The sequence below is a fragment of the Theobroma cacao genome, chromosome 2, assembly GCF_053813885.1.
Source record: "Theobroma cacao isolate CCN51 chromosome 2, ASM5381388v1, whole genome shotgun sequence".
NCBI classification, from domain to species: Eukaryota; Viridiplantae; Streptophyta; class Magnoliopsida; order Malvales; family Malvaceae; genus Theobroma; species Theobroma cacao.
Genome location: NC_142640.1, coordinates 36,201,348 through 36,212,529, shown reverse-complemented (window position 1 = coordinate 36,212,529; position 11,182 = coordinate 36,201,348). Strand labels below are relative to the sequence as shown.

At 35.6% G+C, this 11,182-nt stretch overlaps 1 non-coding gene across 1 annotated transcript; it reads left to right on the top strand.

Moving 5' to 3' along the window:
- Window positions 1-301: 301 nt before the first annotated feature.
- Window positions 302-408, top strand: LOC148764207 (small nucleolar RNA R71). Its single transcript, XR_016024986.1, has one exon. It is a non-coding gene; the product is annotated as a small nucleolar RNA R71 (small nucleolar RNA).
- The last annotated feature ends 10,774 nt before the right edge of the window (window positions 409-11,182 follow it).

Genomic DNA, 11,182 nt, shown 5'->3' with positions numbered 1-11,182 from the left:
ACATACCTCACAAATTGAATTTTGAATTGCATGAACTCCCAATGTGTCAATCTTTTTGGACAGTGCAGCCACTTGTGCAGCTAAGTTGCTCATTGCATCAATTTCATAGGCTCCAATAGCTTTTCTCGAACCCGACCTTTCTGAAGGCCATTGATAATTATTTGAAGCCATCTCTTCCAACAAATTATAAGCATCTGCTACATTCTTACTCATCAATGCCCCACCAGTAGTAGCATCAATTGTGATTTTAATTGACCCAATCATCCCATTGTAAAATGTCTCAACTTGCAACCAATCAGGAATCCGATGATGTGGACATCTTCGCAACAATTCTTTAAACCTCTCCCAAGCTTCATACAAGGACTCACCATCAAATTGTGTGAATGAGGTGATATCGTTCCTCAACTTTGCAGTCTTTGCAAGCGAAAAGAATTTTGCAAGAAATTTTTGAGCCAATTCCTCCCATGTAATGATAGACCCATTAGGCAATGAATTAAGCCAGCTTTTTGCTTTATCGCTAAGAGAGAATGGAAATAGTCTCAATCTAATAACATCATCAGTTACTCCATTGTATTTAAAAGTATCGCAAATCTCCATGAAATTTACTAAATGAGCATTAGGATCATCACTGGGTAACCCACCAAACTGGACTGAAGACTGAGTCATCTAAATATAGGCTGGTTTAATTTCAAAATTATTTGCATTGATAGAAGGTCTCCTAATGCTTTGGTGCAAACCTTGCAACAGAGGAACTACATAATCTTGCAATGCTCTATTTGCTTCAGGAACCACATTAAGGGCATTAGTACCATTATTAATGTTATCCTCGGCCATTGTCTGATTTAAAGCTGCAACTTGTAAATTCTCCCTTCGACGTCTTCTGAAAGTTCTTTCTATCTCAGGATCAAAAGGAACAAGATTCAAGTTGTCTATTCTTTGCATACAATGACGAAAGATATTTGCAAGAAAACAAAAGCTAAAATGAAAACAAGAAAAATAAAATTTGAAGTAAGACTAAATTGCTTGGTATTAGTATTAGTAATAAATCTAGAATTAATTCTCCGGCAACGACGCCAAAAACTTGTCAGTTAAAATTCTACTACGCAAGTATATGTATCGAATAGATAGTATATTAGCAAGCAGGGTATCGATCCCACAGGGAATTAATCTAAAACTTTACTAAGTACTATAATTAGACAATTTAATCTTATCCAAATAATCAAAATTAAATAATTAATTAAAACTAAAATTAAAACTAACAAGAAAAATCAAAATAATAACTTGAGAAAATATCAAATCAAACAAGCCTAGGATTACAATATCCCTTACACTTCATCTAAATCTTACCTCTCTTACTTAACTTATTTCAATGGGTTGAATTGCTAACCTAGAGTCCTAAATTATTTATAAGGGTCTCTCGACTCAACCTATAAACATATCTATTTTAACCAAAATACTATATCCCTATGTGATTTGAAATTAAAACAAACTCCTTAAGTTCAGGCTCTAATTTGGCTACATACGGCCTATAGGTATATCCCTATCCTATACGCAAATCAATTAATTTGATCATATGCTATCCCAATTTTAGTCTACTCTAAACTCCCTTTTCCAAGTCTGTTTAGGTTCCTAGATCAATTTAATTGGTGATCAGGCAATTAAAAGCAGTAAGAATAAATTGAAATAAACAATTCAAATCCCATTAAAATAAATAAGAAAGAGATTTAAAAATTTAGACTACATGTGAGTTCAATTGCAATCCTAGAAAAAGAAAATTTAGCCACTCATAATTGCAAAAACAAATAACATTATAATAAATTTAACCATTGAAAGTAACAAGAAAATTAAATGCTAAGGAAGAACACAAAACAATTATTGCCGACTTGATCTCCAAGTTTCAGCCTCAACTTCTAGTTTCTTGAATCTCTCAAAGGTTGTACCCAATATTGTTAAACATGTCCTATTTATACTAATAGACTTAACTTAAAGTTTCTTCAGCTGACCTAGGGTTTAATTGGGCTAAAAAAAAATGTAATGAAAGGCCCAAAAATCAATTATCAGTTTTTACAAATTTTTATTCCCGGCACTGTACGTCTATCCATTTTCCGATGCCATTTTCTCTATCTTCGAGGAAGAACTGGCCAAAGTAATCTTCATAAAAGTTTTAGCCCTATCTCTCATCTTTCCACTGGTTTAAGAATTGTATCATTTGGAGTTCTATAACTCGAGATATAGCCAAAATACTGAAGTATATGCAAGCAGATTTTTGGGTCTATCTACACTCTACTTTCCAAAATTAAGCCCAATCACCTTTAATCCTACAAAAGAAATAAAAACCAATAAATAATAACCAAATTAACAAGAAAAACATAAATTAAAATAACTAACTTAAAGTACCCTAATTATAAAAACTACAAAAATAAATAAAATAACAATTGAAAATTAAGGACTTAGCTAATATTTAATAACAAAATTGGAGTAAAATAATTTTATAAAATAGAATTATCAGGGGCAGATGGTCTGATGAACAAGTTCTCATAGAAAGGCTTGCTTGGGTCTAGTGGGCCATGCCTATTGGGCCCATGCGTCGGTCATGACTCAGGATTTGGATTGTGACACAACTGCTCTCCATGGAAGAAATAGTAGCTTCAGTTATGTGAGTGCACAAGATCTGTGGCTATTAGAGGTTGTCTTCAATGAAATCCCATTGAATGTTGGAAGATACATGGTGTGAGACCCTGTCAAACTCGATTAAAACACGGTATTGTACCGAGTGGTATAACTAAGTTAAATCGAGCCTTGAACTAGTTCAAATAGAAATTCTAAGAGGAAATTGAAAATTTTGAAACCCACAGAACGACTTAGAATAGTGATTCAGAGTTCAAAGTCCAATTTAAAGTCCATCAGGAAAATTGTTTGATTAGGGACAAAATTGTCATTTTACCATTTGATGATTTAATGGAGATTTCTAGCCAAGATTTGATCACATTTGACCAAGAATAATTATATGAAATATAATTATGATTATTGGAGTATAAATGATGTTTAGCAATGAAAAAAATTTTGATTCCCGGTATTTTTGGAGCATAAGTGCAAAATGGTAATTTTACCACTAGAAGACTAAACGAGAATTTTTATAAAACATTTTTTTGCCCCATTTGATTAATATTGATCAATATTAGTGTTATTTTAGGTTGAAAAGTAGAAATAATGAGATTCCGGTACATTTCGGAGTATAGGGGCAAAATCGTAATTTTTCCATCTCGGGGCCAAATCGGTAAATTTCTCGCCCCAGTACCTGTCAAGACCAAGGGATTTTAATTGTGGTAGGATTGGATAAATACCAGAATATTTGTGGTGGAAAATTAAGAAGAAAAAGTCAAAAAGTTAAAAATTTGGGCCAATAAGCATGTGACACATGGCATGCTTGATTATTTTATTATTTTCTATAGAAATCAGCCCATTAAATCCCCAATTCCCTCACCATATTCGGCCTAGGCATCCAGCAACAAGGAAAAGGGAAGAACAAAAGGAAAAACAAGAAAACCTAGGTGGAAATTCAAAGAAAAAGTGAAGAAATCAAGGAAACAAGCTAGGTAAGTTAAAATTTCTTTAATTCTCCTTGATACCTAGCTTACCCATGCTTTTGTTCTTGATTTTCATGGTTGAATATTGAGTTATCATGATGAATTCAATTCTGAAAAATGGGTATGGAAGAGGAATTGTTGTTGGAATAATTTGATTTTAGACTATGTTAGTGTTTAGGGATAGTTAAGCATGGTTATGAATAAAAACACAAAAGAAATATTCAATTTCTCTAGGGTTCCTTGTTGGTCGAACCATGAGGGCTGAATATCAATGGGGGATTGTTTTTATTTCAAGGAAAATGGCATGGAAAATGATGAAGTAAGGTGAAATGGTTATGTAGAAAAAAATTCGATGCTAGTACACCAAATGACCAAATTTTTTCTATAAGGAATTGTGAGGGTTCTAATGCTGAATTTGGCTTTATTTAAATGTATGTGGTAAATTAAGGTATTAGAGGAGAAATGAATTAATTTGGAGGTGATTTGGACACAATCGCCGATTAATCGGGTGATCGGTCAAATTTAATCGATACAGTGATTAAGCGGTAATCGGACATATTTTTGCATTTACATACCAAGCATTAGTAGTTTAAATTAATTTATATCAATTTAGGGACAATATAGTAAATTCCTCGACTTTGTTATTTGTCAAGGTGGTGAGACGTCCGGAAAAGGCAAAGGAATTGTGCCTGAGGACTATTAGTCAGAGTTCACCCGGAATCCAGATTTTCGACACCTGTGAGTGGACTGCCTATCAAAATTGTTTTGGGAATATGACTGTTTTGAACAAAGTGTTTGAATGATTTTATGCAATTTTTCATGAAAATGAATGCCTTGGGAACAAGCTTTTGAGAAAAGGTTTATGTTATGAAATGTGGTTATTATGGATTTCTATGTGGCTGCATTATGTTGATATACATATATGCTTGAATATAATGTTGTGTAATTATGTTGACTCGACTATGTGCGAGTAGGGAGTGCGCATAAGCCGAGGATTACCCGGTTATGTGCGAGTAGGGAGTGCGCATAACCCGGTGATGACCCAGTTATGTGCGAGTAGGGAGTGCGCATAACCCGGTGATGACCCAGCCATGTGCGAGTAGGGAGTGCGCATGAGCTGGTGATGATGATGATGAGCTGGTGACGATGATGATGGGTTGGTGAGATGATGATGATGGGTATATATATATATATACATATGTAAATGTGTGTGTTATAGCAAATTGATGGACAATGATTTATGGTTGTAATGTACGTGAAATTTGACACATTATACTTTGAGAATTTTCATGAATTTTATGTTGATTTTATTAGTTTAGCAGGATGGCTTTTTGTTGAGTCAGAAAAAATGTTTCTCTTGTTGCTCTGTTTTCATTGCAGCGAAATTCATGCTCGCTGTAGCGAGAAACTCTCGGGTTTGGAGGGGTTTTAAATAGGAATGAACTAAATTGTATTGTTTCGAAACAAGTGCATCATGATTTTAAATTCTCCCTAATTGTTGCTTGTTCCCTTCCTTGTTCACTCACTGAGTATTGTACTCATGTTTTATAAAAATTCATGTTTTCAGATCAGGTGACTGTTGGACCCTAGATCGAGGAGTCCTCGTAGTTCATCTCCTGGGTATGTGTCTGGCATTCGATAGTAATCCCTTTTATTGTAAATGTCTCCGCTGGAAGTCATGGGTTCTTTTGTATTGTGAATACAATCTAACAATGTGAATATGTGTATGCAATGTAAATTGCTAAATACATGACTGATATAGTGCATGTATATTATTATCGATAATGCCATTGTGTTTTGGCTATGTTCACACCCGAGAAAAGGTGTGTGTGTATGCATGATATGATAAATTTGTTAAGCAAAGGTAAATGGATAGGCTTGCTTGGGCTTAGTGAGCTATGCTCATTGAGCTCATGCGCCGGTCATGGCCCGAGAAATTGGGTCGTGACACATGGTGGAAAGGATCTGGACAACTACACTAGGGGACAAAGCAAATCTATAGTATGGCAATATTCTTATAGCCTTAGTGAAAAAGAAGGGAATTTGGAGTGGAAGATTTCAGTCTGATCTCATGAAGAATAAGGATCAGAGAATATTCCTGAGTAGTGTATTGAAAATGGGATACAAGATAGAGAGGAATGAATGTATCAAGGTAACAAAAGGTACACCTTTACCTTTTCCAATTGGAAGCTCTTCCACACCCTTTAACAGGACAAATCAAACTTCCTCTCAAGATGACATGATATTTAATCTGTTCATTAGGATAGATGGTAAATTGACTGATCAAGCTAAAAAGATGATAGAGATTGAAGAAAAACTTCAAAACTTTGAAGCTCTATTGAATCCAGCTAAGGAAACCAAAGTTCTCGAAGCCCCTATCTCACTACTAGTCAATCAAGTGAGAGGACTACTATAGAACAATTTGAAAGTGTTGCTTCTAGTCATGACAGGGAAATTGAAAAAGAAATACCTCAAAATCTAGAAGTGACTCCAGTCGAAATTGAGGAATCAGGAAAGAAGAATGCTGAACAAGAAGAATAGGAAAAAGAAAAAGAACACACTAGAGAAGAGAATGAGAAATAAAAAGAAAGAACCCCAAGTTGAAAAGGAACATCCAAATGCTGAAAAGAGTGCTATGAGCTCCCCAATAGAATCTGAAGAGATTCTCATTTCTAATTTCATAAGAGATATCATCAATGAAGCTAAAGTTGGCCAAGCACACCAACAGGCAAGGATGCATCAAGAAGCTCAGTTAGCTCCACTAGCAATAGAATAAATTGTAGAAGAAGCACATCCAAAAAAGGGTAAAGCTATTGACACTGATCCTGTAGCAAAAAAAAATAGTTGGTAACGGCAAGAAAACTATGGCCACCAAGACTAAAACCTTCAGAAGAAGAAAGTCTGCCAAACTAGCATTAACTTCCACCCAACAATCCTCTAAATCTGCAGACCCCCAGCCTATTCCATTAAACTCTCCATCTCGATCCTCTCTTAAACCTCTCAATGTTCATTTTGGCATTAACAAATCCTCACCTTCATCTAATTCAAATTAAAACCTTTTTAGATGATGCCAAAAAGGGGGAGAAAGTTTAATATAGGAAAATTAGAAAATATGATTAGGAAGTAGAGATGATAAGAATGATGAACTCAATCTTTTTATATAATTTTCTTATCTTGGTATATTTTCTGGTTTGTGATGAACAATGTTATGTGGTTTATATTGTGCTAAACAATGTTAGCAAAGTTTGTGTGGTTTATATGTTCTATGATGGTTTTATGTGTTAATCAACGGTTATATGGTTATGTTGTGCTGAATGTTGAAATTATATATTTTACTTTGCTGAATGGTTGAACATTGAATAAATACATTTATATATGTATATATGCTCTTGTTTTTAAATGGCCTTATGTTGGATAATTTTATTAGAGCATATATTTAAGGGGAGCACATACTCATAGGGAACAATCCTCAAAGCTGCACAAAATATTCTTTTCATTTACAGATATTACACTCTTAATCTAGAGGTGTTTTGTCATCATAAAAAAAGTGGGCAAAATGTTGACTCCATATGTTTTTGATAATAATAAAACATTCCTCATTCATTAATGTCTAACTTCACTATTTAAGTGTGCAGGATTTAATTTTGTACTCCTAACAAAGTTGTTAATTACAGGCATGTCAAGAAGCTTGCTAAGTTTAATGAAGAGTTAATCAATTAAAAGGGTAAGAGTAAGCAATGAACAAAAACAGAACCTTAGTAACTGATTATCAAGGGACCTTAATCAGCTAAGGCATGGCTGTATGATAAGTTAAAGCAAAACAAAAATATGCTAATCAGTTAAAAAGTCTGGTTAATCGGTTAAAGCATAAGGTCCTAGTATCTTCAAGCGCTAAAAACAAGTTTGAAAATATTGTTAACCGTTGAAGGGAGGCAAAATGGAAAAGTTCAAAATTTGAAAGTCTTCTAGATGATTAAAGCTTATTTTAATTAGTTATGACTAAAGAAAGTAAAGCCTCACCCTGTTAAGGGAAGTGCTAACCAATTAGAGGAAGTCTATTAAAAAAGAGGAGTTTGAAGGCAGAGAACTTTTAATCAGTTAGAGCCTCTTGTAATTAGTTTGAGCAAAGAACATAGTAGTAGGATAGTGCAAGGCAGAGAAGTTGTAATCGGTTAAAGCTACTTGTAAACAAGTAGCAGAAGTTTGTCTCCCTTTTTGAATTTAAACATTAAAAGACAAAAACAATAACTAGAAGTACTTCAGAGTTGTTTCTAACAACTAGAAACTGTCTCCAACAGAAAAATCTGACCCCTAGGTATAAAAGGAACCTCCAACGGTTAAAGAAGGTAGAGAGTTGAAGATTTGAAGAGAAAAAAGCTACTTTAAGCAAAAAGCCAAATATTCTTCACTAAAAACACTTGTTCTTCATTACGAATCCAAAAAAGGTGTTTGAGCTTGATTTTAATTTGTCCAGACTTGTAAAGGTACTTAGTTGTATTTTTTTTCTTTTTTTTCTTGAGAAATTAGAGTGTAGAAAGCACTCTAAAGCTTGTTGTAAAGGATTAGAGCTTGGGTTAGAAGTTCACCTTATAAAAGCTTGGTGGAAGCTGTTAAGTCCACTGGTTTAGTAAATTTGGGTTGAAAATCCTTGATTGAGAGATCAAGGTAGTGGATGTAGGTCAAGGGGACCAAACCACTATAAATACTCTTACATTATCCGTTTCTCTTTACCATTCCTTACTTGATGTCTTGTAATTTTAACAAGTTCTAGTCCTTCCCTTCATCTAGTTGATTAAGTGCTTTTCCAGCTCTAAAAGGCTAAGCAAAAAATTTTTAGTGCTATCCACCCACCTCAAGCACTCAAACAGGACCAACATTATGTTGTGTGAGCCTAGACTAAGAGGTCTAGAGGCTATGATGAACCTGTAGGAATAAATTATCCTAGGTGAATGATATGTTGAAATGATTTGATTAAAGGATGCCTTGGAGACTTAGAAGCACTTAGAACCCTAATCAAGCTTAAGATGATTGAAGCTTGACGAATGTGATTTGTGGTTTGATGAAAAAAATGTAAATGATAAAGGCATGATGGTTTGTGGACTTGCGCTTCATCCGAGGGATGATTTCTAGATGATGATCTGATTTGTAGTTGAGTGAATTTTTGTCCCCCTGTGACTATTTGTGTGCCTACAAGGATGGTGTTCAATAGGGACGGCGGCACTAATCCCACTTGTGATTCCCCCTACAATGCTTTGATGCCATCCGTTGAGATTACTATGGGTGATGCCAACTTCAGAAGTTTACTTCGGTCGATGATTTGTTCTCTGCCTGTTGCTTCAGCAACCGACTGATCTGTTTCTCTACTAGTGGCTTTGTCCTGAGCGTGATTTGGTTCTCTACTGATTAGCCATCATGCGTGATTTAACTATGTCTAGGGGAAAACCACTTATTGATTTGATATGTATATGATGTGAGATAGCCATGCAAAGGCTTAGATAAATGTGATATGATTCTGATGCGATACTCCGATGACTAAAGTGTGCCGTGGAGAATTATTTCAATAACTATGATTGGCTTCGAGGGTAAGCCTAGTGATATGGGTGATGATATGCCTTCATATTGGAGATTTAGGGAAAATGATATGCCTTGTACTTGGAGCTGTTTATGTAAACATCTAGTAGGACAGAAGGTGCATGTATTTTATATAAACACATAAGATTTTATTTATCTACACCACTCGCTAAGTATTATAGTACTCACCTATTTATATACCATGTGTATAAATAGGCCACAGAGTTGTGTGGTAAAGGTCATCTAATGATAGACCAATTTTGGCATATGGTAAGTTTTCCATTTTTGTAACTTTGTTGAGTCAGTTAAAGCCTTCCACTATGGATAATGTGTGTGTAGGCACTGAGTGCCATATTATATTGTGTATTAAGGGTTAATATGTATGAACCCGTTTGGATGGCCAACATATGGCCCTATTAATATTTGTATGGAATTTAAGCCACGGATAATATTTTTTACTCGGATTTGTTATGAATATTTGATGATTGAATCCCTTAGCCTATGCATGTTTGAATATGAGCTTTGAGGCTAACTTGAGTTTGATAGGCTTGCTTGCTAGGCTTGTGCGCTGGTCATGGTCCTTGGGTTTGGGTCCTAACAAAGTTCATATAAGAACACTTAGGTTAGAGAGTCCTAAGTGAGATTGTGTCTATTAGTGGAGAGGCAGAGATTAGTGTAGAGTCTTGTTCATGGTTGGTGATTGCAGCACTAATTATGAACATGAGGCTGCATGAATCCCAAAAGTTCCAGTAAGCCTACCTTTTGGATTTTGGAATTTGATTATGAGTATGGTTTTGGTTTGTCATTTTACAAGATGTCGCCTAAGATCAGAGTAGCCTTGAGGGCCATGGGAGAGGAAGATGCCTGGATAAGCCTGTGGAACCACCGCGAGTGTCCACATCAAGGAGTCTTGGTATGAGTAAAGGAACGAGATGCACTCAAAGTGTGGACTGATGAGCAAAATATGGGAATCAGGGATGACCACCCTACAGGAGAAGGTGTCACCCTTGAGGATATGGCAGCAAGGTTGCAAAGTTTGGCTCATGAGTTTGCTAAGTTCCAAAATTGAAGTGAAGTACTATCTAAGGAATGGGTTAATTCTAGTTCACAAGATCCAGATTATGTGCCTTGGTGTGAACATCAAAGAGGGGCAATTGAGGTTACATTGGTAGATTTTATGAAGTTAAAGCCCCAATCTTTTATTGGTTTTGATGTAAAAGAAGAGTCGTAGAGATTTTTTGAAGACATGGAATGTATTTGCTTGGCGTTGGGATCCTCCACATATCCATCAATGGAATTGGTGTGTTTTAAACTTAAGGATGTGGCGAGAATATGGTTTGTTACCTTTAAAAGGAGTAGACCATCAACGTCATCTCCGACACCATGGGAGGAATTTGTCTAAGCTTTTTTGGATTGTTTCTTGCCTGAAAGTGTGAGAGACTCAAAGGCACAAGAGTTTGAGACTCTTAGACAAACCCCAAACATGTCAATGACAGAGTATGATGTCCATTTCACCCAACTCTAGAGATATACTCCCAACTTGGTCCTAACTGAATAGAAAAGGATCAAGAGATTTATTTAGAGATTAATTGAGTTGCTATTTAAGGTGTTGGCCACTTAGAGGTTTGCCTCATATGTAGCAATGATGGATGTAGGAAGAATGATTGAAACTAGAAGATTGGAATCTAGAATGGAAGGAGGTAGGGGTCAAAAAGCTTGGACACAAGGCCATTAAGGTCGAAGAGATTCTAGCACGACTAAGAGTCCCACATTTATATACTATCAAAGTCGTGAAGGGACTACTCCCACATGTAGGCCATCGAGAACAGTGATTCGTTTTGCCCACCATTTAGATGAAAGCAGTCCAATGGAGCATCTAATCTGGGCACCAAATAAAGGGGTGTTTTGTATAACTATTATGGTAAGGCGCATGGTGGACTGTGCCATAGGGCAGTAGGATTATGTTTTAGATGTGGTCAAATTGGGCATTTAATGAGAGATAGAGGCAGTTAATAAAGGGTGAC